The sequence below is a fragment of the Macrobrachium rosenbergii genome, chromosome 56, assembly GCF_040412425.1.
Source record: "Macrobrachium rosenbergii isolate ZJJX-2024 chromosome 56, ASM4041242v1, whole genome shotgun sequence".
NCBI lineage: Eukaryota > Metazoa > Arthropoda > Malacostraca > Decapoda > Palaemonidae > Macrobrachium > Macrobrachium rosenbergii.
The window spans coordinates 25,522,082-25,541,389 of record NC_089796.1 but is presented as its reverse complement, the minus strand read 5'-3'; the positions used below and the strand labels follow the sequence as shown (position 1 = coordinate 25,541,389).

At 42.2% G+C, this 19,308-nt stretch overlaps 1 protein-coding gene across 9 annotated transcripts in view; it reads left to right on the top strand.

Moving 5' to 3' along the window:
• The window catches only part of LOC136836060 (activin receptor type-2A-like), a 282,286-nt gene that overhangs the window by 96,472 nt on the left and 166,506 nt on the right, over window positions 1-19,308 (top strand). The window lies entirely within an intron of this gene.

The window sequence follows — 19,308 nt, the reverse complement described above, 5'->3', positions numbered from 1 at the left end:
TTACCTTTTACTTCAGAAGAAATCCTTTGGGACAGCCATGGAAGAATCTAGTGTGTGACTTGGTTATTTGGTTAAGCTAATTTTTTATGATAAATTCCAAAATCATTAGGTTTATATAAGTAACTTAGCAAGTAATTACATAGCTATAAGTTTCTCCTGCACGGCAGCTTAAATTAAAAAATTTGTGGGTAACGCTTCAAAGTTTAGTGCATGTGACTGGTCCCGCCCACTAACGGGAATACCAGGAACTACTTAGCAGACAACCTCATCCTGTTTCTGTAGGCACTCGAGTAAAAATCTAGTGTTGATGTCAGCTTTGTTCTTAAATTTGCTGATCGGAGACCAGATTTCAGTGATGGAATTATCGCTGATCTTGGGTAGCCTTCAAGCCTGCAGCTTTCAGGATCAGTATTTTATTGTTTTGTTTTAAGATCTGATTCAAGTTTATCATTTTTCGCTACAGTAACAAATTTGCAATCAAATTGAGTAACTACCAATAGTGTAATTTATCGATTAAACATAAACATTGCACTTGCTACTACTTTTACCGATTAGCGTAATAAACGTAAATACAGTATTGCATTCACTACCGAACCAATGGTTTCAATAATGATATGCATATCTGCAAGTCCCAAATAATGTGTGATAGGAATTGAGATATGTCTGTATAATGGTACTCTTTGTACTTCTGATATGGTCGGAGAAGGTTAATTTTCCTTTTCCGAGGAGCATTATATATGTAAATATTGTGTTCGCTTCTGGACCAATATTTGCAGTAAAATGATGTGCATACCTCCAAGTCTCAAATAACATTAGATAGGAATTGAGATATGCCTGTTTAATGGTACTCGGTGTGCTTCAAACTTTTGTTGGTAAACAATTAATTGAACATCTTGGACTTTCCTTTACAGAGAACTAGAAAGTGAGGAGAGTATCCTTGCTTGGCAGACGGGAACTGTACTCTGAGTGACCAAAGTGTTCATTCTGCTCTTGAGCTCTTGGCCCCCAAGCTACTAGCTCTCCGGGTGCCCAGCTAGCCTGGCACCAACTACAGCCTGGCAACAGCTGAGAGCTCCCAGCTCCCACCACCAACTCTCTCCCCTCATCAGTTTTCTCTCCTACTGTCCCATGTTATTTTTCTCCACTTGCTCCCATGCCTTTGCCAGTCTTGTGTGTGTTAACAGAATTAACTCTGTGAATGTAAAGTGTGGTGCAGTGGAGGAGGTGATTATCTGCTTGCCAGTTCTAGGCCTAAGTCACTGTCAGGCTCCCCTAAACCTGGGAGAAGTCATACTGAAAGTCCAATGGAGGTTGGTGGGAAGTCCCCCAGGTAGTTGCCCTCTTAGTCGAGCCTGTCGCCGGTCCCAGATGTCAACAGACAGCCACTGGAAAGACATCTTACTGGATGTGTCATGAAGAGGATGGCTACCCAACTCCTTCGGATCTCCTAAACCCAGTCCCTGTCAGGACCCCTAAACCTGGGAGGAGGCATACTGTCGGGTCTTGGGAATCCGAAGGGGTTTTGCACGCGGTAGCTGCACCTCAGTCGAGCCTGTTGTCTGCAGATATGGGTAGACAGCCATTGTAAAGGCATTGTTAGGTATGTGCATCACTAGTGGTTCTGCAGTGGTGAATCTCGGCCATTGAAGAGACACTGTCAGATGATTTTGCACTTCACCTCTCTCCTGCAAATGTCTCAGGGAGTAGGAGTGTAGTCCAGTCTTCCTATAACTTCTGGGACAATCTTGAGCAACATCTCCCCTGAACTTCAAGGTGTAATGCCAGTATTTGGTGTCAAACGGACCAGCAGTGTCCGAACGTTCATCTTTGTCCAAGTCCAATAGCACATATAGAGCTCCCAGCACCATCTCTCGTGTCTGGCACCAGTCATTCTTAAGCTTGGCTCCTGTCTCTTCTAAGAACATACTGTTGTTCTTTTGCGAGTGCAATTTCCAATTGAATGCCTGGGTGTCTGTTCCACCTTCGCCTAGAAGTTCCAGACAAGCAGAGTTGCTCCCTTTGTGACGTCAGTTAGTGTCTCGGAGAACTGTCCTTTGCAGACATGGACTTTTATGTACAATTTTATGAACTTGTTGAAGAAAGCTATCACCTCTACAGGGAGTCTGTGCTTAGACGGACTTAGTCCTCCTGGCTGAAGTTCTTGTCAAGTTTTTGAAGTAAAGGTCTTGACTGACATCAGGAGCAGGGTGTAACAAAATAAGTGTTACTGAAAGACATCGCTTTGGCTGTTCAATTAGTCCTGTCCTATGCAGATAAGGACAGTTGCATTAGTTTTTTTTTTTTTTTTTTTTTTTTTTTTTTTCTGCAATTGGAAGTAGGGAACTTTGGGGCCTACTTTTTTTTTCTTTCTTTTCTTTTCTTCTTCAGACGGCACATATCTAATCCTCGTCCGCTTTTCCGTTAGAATGACGATTTCTTCCCTCCTGAGCATTCTTTTGTTAAAAGACTTTTCTTGGGCTCCAAGCAGAAGAGAAGCACCATGAACCCTCTCACTAGAGGTGCCTGTTCCTGAGCGCCTGAATCAATTTCGTAGCTCCTGGCACCAACTTTCTGGCGCCGAATCCCGAGCACCCGACACCTGTTCCAGAGCGCTTGGCACTATCTAGCCATACTAATCTCCCGCCGCTGAAAGCCTAATTCTTTTTCACGGATTTTTTCTTTTAGAGTAGTATGTTTGACTGCAGCAGTAGTCGTCACTCCTGGTTTTGTTCAAGACCATTGTTACCCCATGGCCAGGCTCTTGTGTATGTTAAGGACTTTCCAAGTTCCTATAAGCATAGCATGTCAGATATTAGTTTTGAGCTAAGTACAGTTCCGCATATATTGTTAGTGTGTACGAGGTGTCATCAAGTCCACGCAAGATGTTATCACATTGAGAAGTTGATCCCGGTCAGATGGCCATGTGTCCATGGCTGTCAAGTATCGATAGGGTTGGCAACTAGTCCACTTAGTTGTGTGTGAATTTGCACGAGGTTCTACTAGTTTATTCACTTGCAGAGACCAACCGAACAGTCCTGTCGTCCATTCTCCAGGCAATTGGGTGGAGTTCTTAGATATGTAGGATACTTAATTTCATGTCCACTTACAGACTCCAAAAGATATCTCAGACCCGGCCTACAAGACAGGTTCTTCCCGTGCAGGAATTTAGGCTTCAGCATCTACGACATAAGGCTTCTATCTAGTCCTTGATCCGCTTACTTTTGTCTTCCTTTTCTGACCATGAACTTCAGCCTGTCCCACAAGACCAATAGGGACAAGGAATCATAACCAGACTCTGCTGTTTTTCCCAAAGACCCAGTTTTCAGTCGGACCTATGGTAGTATCTGTCCAAATTTAGACTTTCAGAAGAAATCCCTCTTCTGTCAGAAGAAATCCCTCTTCTGTCAGAAGAAATCCCTCATCATGAGACTAGCCTTAGACTGTTTCTAACTCCTTGTTCTAGTAGAGGGAGCCCTTTCGGGGAACCGGGAAATTTCTGGGACATGCCCCCGTGGGAACAAACCTTAAAGTATATGCCAGAGAGCTAAAAGCCATTTGCTCAAGGCATCAATTCTTCTCAACCCTTGCTCACTCCTAGACTGCGGTATTCCTTTAGACAAGACCACAGTCCTTACTTTTTTACGTTGGCTCTCGCCACCAAGCAACAAGAGGGTTATTCTGCAGACAATAAATTAAGTTTTTTTGTAGTTCAACTGGAATTTCTGGCTGATGAACTGAGCCTTCAGAAACTCGCTCTTACTCCTGAGTGGACCTTGAATCTCCTGAACTGTCAGGTTATGTTCTTCTATGGGGCAGGCCAACCTTGACTGTCTGCCACCTTAAAGGAATCTCCTAGTATGGGCAACAGACACCATACTGCAAGATCATTCCAACCTAGACCTCTAAGCTCTTCCACCGTTTGACTTGGTCAAGGAAGGGCGAACTTTCTCAGGCTTGTCAGAATGTTATGGCGTTCCTTGTAGCCCTGTTCTGAACCATAATTTATGGTTCCTGAATTGCTACAGTTGATTGATGGACTCTCCAAGAATCCTTCCACTATTTGTTTCTTCTTGAATAACCTCACTAGAAGAGATGCCACCAAGGGTGGTACGCTGTTATGCAAACAGGCTTTGGGCTGTCCAGGTGCGTGTCAGGAAGGAGGGATTTTTTCATAGGTGCTACAAGAGACATTTGAAAGATGCAGACGTCATCTTCTAGCTCAGTCTACCAATCTAAGTGAACAATGTTGCAAATCGGGTGCCTCGACTCTGTTTCTATTTCTGAGGCACTTATGACTAGTGGCAGCATTGCCTTTTTTATCGGAGAGGATATAGAATCTCTCGTGTTCCTCCTTTTTAGAGGTATCGAGGTATGTCTGACTCAGTAACGTGGTTCTTTCATGTACACTGGGGTTTTTTTAACCGAGAACTAGGACCCTTCCAAGACCTGGATCTGTTCTCTCTCTCTCAGGAACTTAATGGAAGAGAAGACAGTCTTGACAGTCGGGGGACAGTGCTCTGGGTTCCCAGGAGCATCCTCCAGCCCGAGCCTTTACCTTGCCTGACTTCAGCTTGCCTGGAGCCAGCTCTGCCCCGAGCTCCTGGAGTGCCCGCCAGCTCCCGACTGATTAGTTATCTGGTGTCCAGCTCAAATGGCGCCACCTACATCTTGACTACAGCTCAGTACACCTAGCGCCACCTTCCGATCGTCTGGCTCCAAACTCTCCCCACATCCTTGGCTCTGGGGGTAGTAAGCTCTATACTTTTGGAGTTTTCAGGTATTACTTGAGCAGAATTGGAAGCACAGAGGGCCATTCATAACCTTTAGTGTTCTGACCAGGACCCTTTTTCACCCTCTGTCAAAGAAAGCATTGTTCTTCATGTACAATAGACCTACTGGAAGTGTAATTGATTTTTGCTTCTCACCTCATCAGAAAAGTGTAAACTGTAAGAAATTTTTTTGCAGTAACTTGCAATTTTTAGTAACTGGCTGGGCATCGCAGAAGGAAATATAGGATTTTCTCCTACTATCTCTACACCTTGTAGCAAGGTGCTGAGTTTTGTGAGAGCCGGGGTTACAGTGTACCTGAAGCACCCACCACTGTCAGTGGATGGGTTGTGGTCTTTATTTCAATGCAGGTGACAGTGTTATCTGGTTGTGTTTTATTGTGGTACTGCACCCAAGGCAAGGGCACTTTTTGAAGGTTTGGTAGCCTTTGGTTAGCTCCTTCACTGCAAAACTTCCAGTTATGCTTTGCTAGCCATCTGATTATTCCTTGGCTGCAAGGCTCCCATTTAATAAGGAACGACAAGCATTGTATTCAATGCTAGCAACTTTTTCTATTTCAAATTCATTACGTGACTTCATTGTTTGGAGTAGAATATGTCCATGTATCCCACCTCCTGTCAGTGTGGGAATCAGTTATGTAATCACTTGGCAAGTTTTATATAAAAATATATATATATATATATATATATATATATATATATATATATATATATATATATATATATATATATATATATACATTTTATATACATATATATACATATACATATATATATATATATACATACATATATATATATATATATATATATATATATATATATATATATATATATATATATATATATATATATATATATATATATATATATATATATATATATATATATATAGTTAATAATGTTCATATAATTCTCTAAAGAATAAATCCCCACCTCTGATTGCTCCTACTGCTCTTGAAGCTCTTGTAAGCCCAAGAAAGGATTCGAGAACACCTCTAGATATTCTTGGCTAAGGATAGATGAGGAAATATCCCCGGTTCCTCAAGAACTTTAGGTTAGGTTTGGTGGCTTGCTTACCCTAGCCTACATGACATCAAAGGAATAAGTTCCTCTTTGGCATTCAAGAAGAACTTGTCTGTTCATAGGATTTTGAATGCAGGTTCTTGGCTTCATCAGACGACTTTCACTTCCTTCTACCTGAAGGACTTTGCCCACGGGCCATTGGACACTTTTTTCTTGGGTCCAGTGGTGGCTGCTCAACAAATTGTGTAGCTCATCCAGTGGGGTTAGGTTTGGTGGCTGGCTTAGCTTAGCCTACATAGTTTGAACCTATCTTTATCAAACCTGCTCTTCATTATTCCAGAGCATGTTCTTCGGGTTCGTGATTTCTACAAGGAAATTATTTTCTCATTCTTCAAGAGTTTGGGATTGGGTAAGGTTGGGTTGGATACAATTCCCATCTTAGCCTACCCTTATATATCCTAGTTCTTCTTGTGCCTACAAACATCAAGATCAGTCTTTAAGCTTTACATAATGTTGCTCAAGAACTGCTCCATGGTGGTTCTTTAGTCAAGATAAAGGCAGGATGGAGGGGCGGCTGACCTATCATCACAAGGCAACTCCTCTTTTGAGTAGCTTACTGAACTTGTCATCATATGGGATCTCCTTATTGGTCGTTTGCTCTGTTGATGATGCACATTCCATTGACAGGACTAGGACATCTCTGTCGACAGTACGAAGTCTGTTGAAAGTGCACAAGTTAACAGTAGAGTACTTAGCACATATCTACATAGAGCATCTTATCATAGAACATCCCCTGGCATTATTCTACCATCTTCTCTGTACACAGAGCTGATGAATGGGGTTGCAGTAGCATGCTCAACACAGACGTCAATCAGACATTCCAGGTCGAGGGATGTATGTCAGACAAGTTCCGTCACTGAAGTCTATGCCCATGCACGGGTACAGGAGTTCCACTTCTTTGCTTACTTTGCCTTATTTTTTACTACCAGATTGGTTTTAATACCAGTAATGTGTATACAAGAACAACTTTTATGTTCATGGAATTTTGAACAATGTTTCTTAGCTGTGCTAAACCACTTCACGTCCGGTATCAATGAGATCTTACTGATAAAGTCAGTGGAATTGATCAAGACACTGATCTCTTTCTTTTGTAGTTGCCTTCTTCTTTACTGAGATAGGTAAGAAGATAAGATCTATCAGTGTCAGATGTTGGACCTATAGAATACACCTGACTGAAGTATTCGAACTAATATGACATTTTGTTTTGTACACGAATGTGTCTTTCGGTGACATACCCTTCCTCTCTCTAGCTAAAGGGGAAAGGAATGATAATAGACACGTATTGATAGATACCTTAGTTTCTTGTCTGAATAGATATATCTATTAACTGATCTGGAGACTAACTTCTATAAACTTATTTTCAGTCAAGGAAGGATGTATGGAGCCCCTTTCCTTGGTCCTCGTGATGCTATGTTACTCATGTGAGGAGTGGGAGATTTAGGCAGTAATTGCTGCTTAAAATCATCAGGATGATGATAAAAACACAACGATACTAACATGATCTCCAAAGGTTCTAGTGTCCTTACATGTCGGGTCTGCAACAGTGGTAGTACTCGGACAGACAGAAGTACTTTTGGTACGATGGCCAACAAGGAATCAAAAGGTAGATGGCACTTTTTCGATGAAGTCAAGGTATAGGACAGTTGATCTTGACATCTGGTTCTCAGTCAACCTCAAAATAAGAATGATCATACTCTTTCCTCTCTCAGTTTCCTGTTGTTGGCTCTGTTCTGATCTGCTTATCCTGGATATTCGAAGGTGATCAGTGAGATTGATCATTTTCATATAGGACATTTTCATACGATGGTCCTGTAGAGGCACCAAAGACAGTATGACTTTCGTGTAACCCTCATAATCTAGTCTTGCAACCCAAAGCAAACGACTAGTTCATTAGCTTCGAGCTGCCCGAGAAATGATGGCAAAGGGATCCTTTCTGTAGCGAAAGAACTGATCAGCTGAGCATACCATGAAACTTCCTTCTGGACATCAGTACGTTTCAGGTAAGATCTGTAGAAGGCAAAATCATCCATATGTCTGTGACATTCAGAAAGGACATGTAGTTCGAGTAATGGGATAGGATGTATTTGTGAAATTCACAATCATATCCTCTTACCTTGGAGTGTTGACCATAGGCAAAGGGGAATGACCTACCGAACTTAAACCTGCCATTTCCTGGTGGTCGTCAAGACATTTGAGGCAACATCTCTAGTGGGTCACAGTCATCCATCAGTCTATGGCATTTAAGAAGAACCTGTTGATCTGGTGCTAGGTTAGAATGTAATTGTGCAGTTCACATTCTTACCCTTTTACCTTGGGTTATTGCCCATGGGTCCTTGGATCCTTGGTGGATGCTCAACAAGTCATGTAGTTACCCAGCTCTTAAGGACAGGTTGCATCTCGCCTAAGGTTGTCGGCTACAGGGAGAAGGTGTGGGTGGGACTGGCTTCCTAGCTTCCTCCTGTTTTCCGTCCTCTTCCAGTGGACAGAGGAAGAGTGAAGAAGCCGTCACGAGCTGGACTGGCATGCATGCAGGTGATCTGCATGACTGAGTATTCAATCTGTAATCCAGTTTTGTTTGGATTAATAGATGCATTTCCTACCTTCTTCCTGGCAAGGAGAGAGGAGGACTGACTATGGGCAAGCCAGTTGGAGTCTTCGACGTGGGTTCGTCTGTACCTTTCGAACCAAGGGTTTTCATACTTTCCTTCGAGTCAGTGCCCAGAAGTCTGGCAGTTGAACATCACACGTTTAACAGATCAGAGGTATGGTGACCTTCCTTTGCTCTTTCATGACCTGGAAGAGAATACTAGGTAAGCTGAACTACCAGTCAGTTCAGAGCATTACTTGGAATCCTCCCGCCAGTAGTGAGTCTCCATATGTAAAGACAGAGGGTTGGTATTTGTAGGAACAAATGACAAATTTTTAATTAATTTTACATAACATACAAACTTGAGGTCTTTACATAATAGGCCCACCTCTTACCACTCCTTATTCTTTTACTTTGGCCAAAAGGTAAACTAAAGAGATTGAATGCAACCAGTTGGGTGGGCGGTACTTCTGTCCCTACCATAGGTAACTGTTACCATAACCGCCTTGCAAAAGTTTAACAGCCTGACTTTCCAGCTTCGCCAAACATTATACATATGTAAAGACCGAGGGTTTGTGTGTAAGGAAAAATACAAATTAATTAAAAATTTTGTCATTTTATATACTTACTAAGTAATTACATGATCGGATCCCTCCCTCCCTCCCCTCTGATGGACATGCGGCACAAACAGAATGAGGTTGTCTGCTAAGTAGTTCCTGGTATTCCCATTAGTGAGCTTGACCTGTCACCTACAGTAAACTCTGAAGCGTTACCAGCAAATTTTTTAATTTAAGCTGTAATTACTTGGTAAGTGTATATATAAAACTTTTTGTTATAAAAATGTCATTTTGCAACTGTAAGACTGATATAATGAAAGGGGCCAGCAGGTATATTGGATGGGATATTACCCACTTAGTATTTTTTTTTGTGTGTTTTGGATTTGTTTTTGTTGTGTCAAATAAGCATATTGCTGGCAAAGCAAGCAGCATTATGAAATACTGCATAGACATTGAAAAATGTCTGTAACGTCACATGCTGCATAACAAGTTACAATCAAGTATGCGGTTTCCTGGTGTAGAAGTTGCTCTGACCTTGTAGACTTGCCGCAGTTTTGACTAATAAAATTTGAAAAAAAAATTTTAGGTAAAGAAGGTCATACCACTTTGAACTACCGTACTAAATTGTTTTGTGGGTGGTTTAGTGACATTAGATCCTGGTGACTTGTTACAGCCTACATTTTGGAGATCATGTTGACTTGTTACAATCTGTATTTTTTTTCTTTTACAGTATGGAGACAGATTAAGTTTATATCCAAAATTGACACCTAGCCTACCAGTAGGTACCTACATTTCCACAATTAGTGTTAGCCCTTCTGTGGATTTTTCCTTCACTGGAGTGTCTGTATTATAACTAATAATAATATGTGGGTCTGCAATAAAACGTTATTTGTTCCTATACAAGTATAAACCCTTTTTCTTTACAAAAGATTTAGCTTGTGAATGCGAGCTGGAATGGCCATTTAACTTTGACAAGGTTGTAGACTACCGGTGGTAGGGGGAAGCCCTGCTCACTTGTCAGTTTGCACTCCACTCTGCTTTCAGCTGCCATTAAGTGAAGACTGCTATGCTCTCTGCCCGAGTGCCGTTTGCTTTCATGCTTTTTTTCTGTTTGCTTGCTCGTTTATTGTGTTTGATGATAAAGTATGTAAACCCCCAATCTACAGCTGCCTTCTACAGAGAGGAAACTGATAACCCTAGGTGTTGCCCAGGGAAGGATAAAATGTCATCTTTTCCTTTTTTCTATTGAGGTTGATCCTCATACTTTGTGTGTCATGCCATCGGGATGACTGCAGTCAATCAAGTCCATATTTGGATTGTTAGGCATGGCCTTCTGAACAGTGGGTGAAGTTTACCAGAAAAAAAGAGGGAAGAAAGTTTCTCTGGTGTCACCGGACTGCAATACTCTACCAATGACACCAAAGATTCTCCATGGTTCCTTTTGCCCGTGACCAAACTACCACCTGCTGTCACCACTCCTAAGGGAGTGGCTTCCCCTTTGCCGACCCCTGCTGCTTCATCATTAGAGAGTCACCGAAGGGAGGAAGATGACCAGGCCGATTCTTTTCCAGAAGTTTTGCTTCGCTCAGAGGAGTTGTCCTTAAGAGGATGCTCCTTCTGGGGTGGGGCGAGAGACTCGCCTAACCTGACCTTTGTTGCAGATGTTGTGAAGCCTGAGGGATTTAACCCCTTCACCACCGGGACGTACGCACGCATGTACGTCTTTTACGGTACAGCAATAAAAGACCGCGACGTACGCCTATACGTCTTTCATCCCTCCTCGAAAAGCAGAGCTGTTTTCTTCAGCTTGGATGGGTTTCAGGCGTAGTATTGTGTACGAGAGAGGTGCAGAAGCTCCACCCACTATTCATTCTAGCCAATGAGTGTCCGATGGTCGTCGTGACGTCATATTCACATGGGATATTATAAGGGGTATCGTCCAGCAGCACATGTCAGTGCGCCTAAAGCTGTTATGTATGAAACATTGTCACGATCTTGTGAGTAAACCATTTGGATTCGAAGGCTAAACTTTTTCTCCTTTTGATTGCAGTTATTTTACAGGTTTTTTTTATTTTTCAGTATCATGATGTCGGATGATAGTATTTCAGATCCTGGGTAGGAATACCTGCCAGATCTGTCAGATGAATATAGTGATAGTTGTTATAGTTGCTTAGAGGATGACAGCGACACCGAGATTTTAGAAGACATTGAACCCATTGTCGATGAAGGTTGGCAGTTCATAACAGATCCATTTTGTGACAAGCGCCCAGACCCACCCCCCGTGACAATGGGATCTCTGTTTGCACACCCGACTTCCCCTGCCCACGAGATGCATTTTGTTTCTTTTTTTGTGATGATGATATTGACAGACTGTGTGAATGGATGAATGCTCGGGCAGAGGAGTATTTTCGGTCAACAGGAAAGTGTACTATGTTTTTTGAAAACTTCTTTCATTTTTTTTTACAGTAACGTAATTTTTATTATCATTATTTTTTCTACTACAAGTTGTAGTAGTAGTGGTATTACTGTTGAATTTTTTTATTATTATTGTTATTATTATTATTATTATTATTATTATTATTATTATTATTATTATTATTACCAATGCCATAAACATTCATTGATGTATACTAACTGTTTCCGTAAGAAAACTAGTATATACTGCTATTACTACTAGTACTATTTTACTAATACTTTACTTTTTCTGCTACTTTATTTCTACTACTTTACTACTATTTCTTTTCTGCAATTACTTTTTCCACTAAATATTCTCTTTTTCGATATATATATATATATATATATATATATATATATATTTATATATATATATATATATATATATATATTTTTATATATATATATATATATATATATATATATATATGTATATAAAATGTGGTGAAAAATATTCATTGGTATGTACACAATGTTTTCACATAAGAATATAAATGAAAATATGAATAACAGAAAGTTTAGTGGGAGCAAATGATGACTGATATACTCGTGGTCTCATGCGGTATGCAAGCGTTATCGGCAGTGCAACAGGCCAATGGCGAAGGGGTTAAGGAGTTGTGGCCCTCCCTAGGCCTCTTGGGGGAGCCCAGTGTGCCTGGGCTTTTTCACCACTTGAAGGCTGTGCATGGCCTTCCCATTGTTGCTTCTTACGTAATTGAGGCAACCACTATGGCTGTAGTATCTCCACACATCATTCTTTCAATGTGCCCCTAGGTGTTGCCTTCAACTTCATCACTTGGTGATGTCCTCCTCTCACTCTGCTATGTAAATCTGCCCCGTAAGTGCTATCATCTCCTCCCTGTCTTCTTTCAAAGCTAGCAAATGTAGGAAGAAGAGGGCTGCTTTGCCCACCTGCGGGAAGTCTTGTATGGCTTCCAGCAGACAGACATCTCCCGCAGAGAGGGCTACTGGGTCTCTTGCTAGCAGTACCTAAGTTACACTGCCAAGAACATGAGAGCAACCTCTGCCTGGGGTTCTCCAGATCCATAGTCTACAGACTCGGGCCTGGCTGCCAGCACAGCCCAGTGAAAGAAGGTGATTAGAGTGCAGGTGCTCCCTCACCCCCGTTCCCTCTTCACAGAGAGAGTGGCCCAGGGGTCCTGAGACAGTGGCTCGGCTAATCTGGCCTGGTCACCCTGGCAAGGAAAGAGGAGACCTCCCATCATTCTTAAAATATGGAAGCTCTGGCTTCTAAGAAGACTGGAACACTGGAACACGTTAGCCGGACAGCCCCGCTCCATTCATGTGAGCTGGACCACACTCCCTGACCTGTGCAGACATCGTCATCATGGTTTGATGACCGCCCACAGCCTTGCACGCCTGTCAGAATTTAGGTTACCGACAGGTTGGGCAAGGCTGCTTGCAGCCCCTCACCTGTTTTCTCCACCTCCTTTGGGTTCTCTGGGAACCGGACAGGTCTAGGGCTTGGGACTGGGACCGTTCTTGATCCCATCCCAGCCTTTTCATAGCATACATCCAGGTTCTGTCCTTGTCACCAGACAGGTCATATGTTTGAGTGGTTGTGGGATAGCTAGGGGGCTCTGGTGTGTGTCCCTCTCCTGCGGAGGGAGGGATTTGGGAGGACTGTAACCTGGAGGGACCCAAGGGTCCTACCTCCAGGACTTTAAGGCCCCCAAGTTAACAGAGGCACTTTGTGGAGATTATTGGTCTGATATGGCAATGTAATGATCTCAAGGAAGAGACCTTAGCTTTCCTGCCGACCGTTCGTTAGCTATTGGGTCCGTTTTGGGGACCCCAGTAAGAACCCAGGTTCTCGAAGGGCTGCCTTGGCTGAGACAGAAGGGGTCCTGGACCAGGTGAATATCTCTCTCTCAAGAGAATCCTCTCTCTCTCTCTCTCTCTCTCTCTCTTGACAGAGGAAGTCTCTCTCTCTCCCACTCTCTCTCTCTGGACTCTCTCCTGGTCTGTTGCTTGAGGGTTTTCTCACTCTCACACACACACACTCACACACACACTCTCTCTCTCTCTCTCTCTCTCTCTCTCTCTCTCTCTCATCTCCAAGTCTCTCTCTCTCTCTCTCTCAAGAACAAGAAGAACCCTGTTCACCAAGCAGTAACAAAGGCCTCCTGGACTTTGCGAGGCACTGCAACCTGACCTTCTGATCAGGCTGGCCCTTCCTCTTAAGGGTCTGAGGTATTCAGTCTTCTTATGCCCTGTAGCAAAAGGTTTGTAGTCCTGACCCTTTCAGCCCTCCTCCCGTGCCAGAAAGGGGGCCAAGGGGCAGAAGGGTGGAGGATGCTAGGGGTGGCATTCTTCCCCACTTGTTTTTGATGGCAAGAGGTGGTTGTTGGGCCATTTGGGCAGTGGCAGTGATATAGAACCAAGACCTGGGAAGTAGAAGCCCTTTGGGTAGGATATCGACTACCCTCCAAGTCTTCACCGTTCCTCACCCTCGATCCAGGCTGCTTCGAGACTTGCATTCCTGGCTCGCAGAATGACCTTGCTCTTTGGGAAGAGGTGAAGGCATTGCTCAAGAAAGGTGCTGTAGAAGTCATGAAGGATTGGTCTTTGGAGTTTTACAGCTGTCTGTTCCTAGTGGAGAAGGTGAAAGGCGACTGGAGACCAGTCATCGATCTCTCCCCAGAAACGGTTCATTCACCAGACCCAGTTTAAGATGGAACAGTGTGGTCAGTACTCTGTTCCATCAAAGGGAGTGACTTCATACTTTCGGTGGACTTGAAGGATGCATATTTTCAAATACCCATCTATTGTTCCTCTTGTAAGTACCTCTGCTTTGTCTATGGGGAGATGGTGTTCCAATTCAGGGCACTTTGTTTTGGGCTCTCAACCACTCGCCAAGTGTTCACTCGTGTGTTCACACTATGCTTGGCTTTGGTCTATTCACACCAGATATGTCTGTTGAGGTACCTGGCTAATTGGCTAGTCCTGGTGAGCTCCTTGCTGCAGTTGCTTCAGGACTGGGATCGTCTTCTCAAATTTTGTCATAAGCTGGGATTGGTGATCAACTTTGAGAAGTTTGATCTCACTCCCAAGCAGAGGATAAGTATCTGGGGATTCTGATAGATACAGCAGCAGCAAGTCTTTCCTTCCCTGTTGTCTGTAGAGAAGCTGGTCCCTCATGGGTGGCTTTACCCACGCTCCCTTCAGTGGAGGATAAAGGAGTTTTGGTCCCCGGCGAAGGACCCTCCTTTCTTTCCAGTCCCTCCCTTTGAGGTATAGAACGATCTACCATGGTGGTTAGACGAGAGGAAAGGAACTCTTAATAGGAGTGCCTAATGGCAATCTTCATACCGAGATACTTCCATTTTCAGACGCATCGACTGATGGATGGGGCACACACCTGGGGGTGGGTTGCTAGTGTCAGGTGTGTGTGACCAGAACGACAGATACCACATCGATGTCCTGGATCTCAAGGCAGCTTTTTTTTTAGCCCTTCAGGAGTTTCAGGACCGAGTGATGGGGGTACTCTGTGGTGTTGAGCAACACCACCGCTGTGGTGGAATACCTGCATCAACAAGCAGGTTGGGTTAGTTTCCTTCCAGCTACCCAAATTGGCAGTGCAGGTGCACGAGTGGGTGGTAGCACACTCAGTTGAGCTGTCAGCCAGGTATATTCCAGGGTCTTGGAACGTAGTGGTAGACAAGCACAGTTGCTAGAGTCAGGTGGTGAGGGAATGGTCCCTACACCAAGACATTGAGGAGAGGTTATTTGATCTTTTGGGGCTTCCAGTGATAGATCTTATTGCAATCTGCTACAGCAGGAATTTACGGATGTTTTGCTCAGTCGTACTGGACCCATGGGCGGAGATGGAAGACTCATTTCAGCACCCATCGGACAACCAGGAGGCATATACCTTCCCTCCGTTCTGTCTGATTCGTTGGGTGATCAGGATCATGATCACCCTGAATCTCAAGTTGACTGGTGGCTCCAAAGTGGCCACATGCTGAGTTAGTGAAGCAGATAAAATAATTTGTTCACTAAAATACTTCAGTTAATGATACAAGCATGAAATTTGGTACATATCTTCCCCATATGCCACTTTTTGAAAATTACTGGGTGTCCACTCAAAATTCCAAAATGGCTGCCTTTTTCAAGATGACCACTAGTCAAGGTTTTAACTTGGGACTCAAGCCTCTAGTCATGTTTTTATGCATTTTTGTTATACAAATTTTAGGCAGTCGCCAAGCAAAAGTAAAATGTATTTCTGTTAAAGATTTCATATAGCATATATAAAGAAAGATGGCATCCAAAAACCTTAAATAATCACGTCTCGGGATTCAGTAGGCATGGAAAAATGTCTTCCTGTTCAATATAATAGTTTACAAGTCTATATATAATTTAGGTGGTGGTTTTATCTTTAGTTAAAAGAGTGAATGTCAGCACACAATTAGATGGTAGAAAGTATATATATAGTTGGTAGATCTAGTTAGACAGCCATGCCTGAATTGACAGGAGGTGCCAGCGTGGGAGAGCCGAGCCAAGGGTAAGTTGGGCTCTGCATGGCTTGTTCATGTACTTACCTGGATGGTGTACAGCGCACACAGGACTTGAATGGCACCAGATGAACAATTGGGCTAGGTGTTGGGTGACCAAACCTAGTTGTCTCATACATCAATGTGCTTTTCAGATTAAGGTGGCAAAAGGATAACCCTTCGGCCTCATGATGACAAGTGTAAATTTAATCACACACAAGGAAGACCGACTGGAGCAAATGTTGTCTTTGCCAGGAAGACGAAAAATGAACATCTAACTTCATCCTTGGCCTCTGTACATCATAATCATGAACGTGATGGGTACGTAATGATTTCAACCAATGTGCCATTGTTCCAGGAGACTGGTGAAATGCCACTTAACTTTAACCCAGCAAGGCTGGATGAAGGCAGTGGCATAGAGGCAACACAGCAACAAAACATTGCAAAATACTACAAGAGCTGTAAGGTCATGTTTAATAATGCAAAACTTGATTGTGCAAAAAAGCGAAGATCTACAGTTGAAGGTAGTAAACCACAGGAAAAGTATGCTAACAGTTTTGAATGATTCATGACAGTGAAGCATGCGTTTTTTGTGAAATTGTGGCACCTGTATCAGATCTTCAACAAGTAATGACCATGAATCTCAGCTGTAGGTCCCGTTGCTAGTAACCAATTGGTTCTTAGCCACGTAAAATAAGTCTAATCCTTCGGGCCAGCCCTAGGAAAGCTGTTAATCAGCTGAGTGGTCTGGTAAAACTAAGGTATATTTTAAGGGGACTTACAGTGTGTGCTCACGTACTTAATGATGGTAAATTATTAGCAAAACTAGGTGCAGGTGATGCAATTGCACAAGAGCTGGAATACCATCTTTTATGTCTTATTGGCTTTTACATTAGGGAGAGGTCCCATTTTAGAAATCTTGAGAAAGAACAATGTCACAGTGAAGAACCAGATGTATGTCCACTGGTTCTATCAGAGCTGGTTAATTATATCGTTGAAACCAGCTTGAGTTTGGATGGTCCTGCCATATTTCCTCTTGCAGACGTATCCCAGTTATACCAGCAGCACCTGGAACAATTGGGCATTGCCTCACCCATTGTAAATACAATGAGATTAAAGGAAAAATTATGCTCAGGAGCCTTTAGATCATCACCAAAATCATCGTTACAAGTTGAATGTGGTGAACAGCCTTTGTCTCTCCATAGAGAGCTAGTAACAATGAAAAGTGCTTTAAGAATTCAAACTAGTGATTCTCCAACCAAAAAATTATTTGAATTAAGAGATGTATTTATAAACAACCATCCACCACCTTTCCCAGTTAGAGCTAGAAGATTGTTTGAGTCGCTGAATATAAATATACAAGTGCCTGTAATAGTAAAATCACCTCCTCCCCGGACAATGAATAAAACGAGAATTTGCACACACCTCAAGTATTTATCAAAAAGTAACTCATATACAACAGAACACCATAGACAGCGTACCATAGAGCATATAAACCGAAAAGGTCCACATTACGCACTATATACAGATGGATCTAAATCAGAACACGGATTAGGATATGCTGCAGTGTCCCAAGACAAAACTTATCAGTTCTCTCTTCCTAATAATGCTTCTGTATATACAGCAGAATTGTATGGAATTGCATCAGCTATAAAAATAATTAAAGAATCATCATTCAATAATTTTGTGATTTTCAGTGATTCAAGAAGCGCTATAGAAGCTATTCAAAGTTACAAATCAAATAATAATGTAGTACAACAAATTAAATTATATCTCCATAAATTATATAATAATGGAAAAAATGTAGAAATATGTTGGATCCCTGCGCATGTAGGGATCAAAGGAAATGAAGATGCAGACAAAGCAGCTAAAGCAGCAACTCACATGACAAGATCAAATGTGAATATCCCTGTTAATGATTATGCAACTCACATAAAAATGGGTATCATAAATAAATGGCAATATATATGGGATGAAGAACCTGAAAGTAATAAACTGAAAGAAATAAAACCTAATGTTAAAAAATGGAGTTCATCATATCAGAGAGAGACACGCACAAGTAATTTTAACACGCCTCAGAATAGGCCATACTCGTCTGACACATGGGCACTTAATAAGCAGCCCACATCATTCCAGTTTTGATGTTCTTGAACTGTAATTTAATTAATATAATATAAAAATAAGTAAATAACAAAAGCATGAAAACCCTTTTAACATTTGAATTTTACAAAAAAGAAAAATTTTAAAAATTTTGTTTAATTTATATTCTGAATTTTAATATACCGTTTTAGTATGTATGTTAGGAAGTCTGAATAAATGTATTTATTGTATGAGAGGATGTGCTTATATGCAGTTTTTAATTTAATTTTAATTCATTCATCTTTGTATCAGATGATCTATTGGGTCCTAGTGCTTGGCTTCAGGCCTAGACCTAGTATTTTAATCAAATCCTTCGGGCCAGCCCTATGAGAGCTGAAAGTCAGCTCAGTGGTCTGGTTAAACTACTTTAATAATAATAATAATAATAAAGGAAAAACTGCTAGCAGAAATCCCTGAATTAGAAGTACACAAGAAAGGAAGAAGTGTGCTACTTGCCTTGCAGAAAGATGTAGCTTTAGCCCAGTCTCAGGCATCTGACTACTCAGATACACTTGTGATTGCTAAAGCAGCAAAGATACTCTTGACAGTGGATGAAGCCAGACTTGACTTGTATGCCAGAAAGCAGAGACTATGTGAAGCCATCCCTCCAACCAGAGCAGCTCTGCTTCAGCACAGCAAACGTTTAGCATATCAGGCAGGTTTGTGTATGGGGTCAGGCAATTCTGCGCCAGCCAGAAACATAGAGTCCAGCCTAGGGAGAGGTCTACTAAGCATAGAGGACTGCGGCAACATCAAGAACATAGCACTGGGGCAATACATGAAGACCGGTGAAAACGAGTGGCTAAGGAATGCATGGGAAGAAGGAACTGGGGTTGGGAAAAGATTGGTGAAGACTGGAAAGTCTTCTGGACAGCCAACTCCCCCATTGCAGAATGTTGTGAACAGCTTACAAAATGTGGCTGCAAGTCTGGTTGCCTTAGCAAGTGCAAATACTGCAGGCTTGGGCTTACATGCACAGCTTTGTGTAGCTGCTAATGTTAGGTGTAATCATGATGTGAGGTGTAACAGTAATGTTGCAAATGATGCTTCATATACATCTGAATGAGAATTTCATCACACTAAAGGGTGACACCATGCATCTTTAAAATCTTGCATTCATTTCAGGCTTGAAAAAAGACATTGAGACAGTGCTCGAATCTAGTAAGATTTTTTATCATACTCCA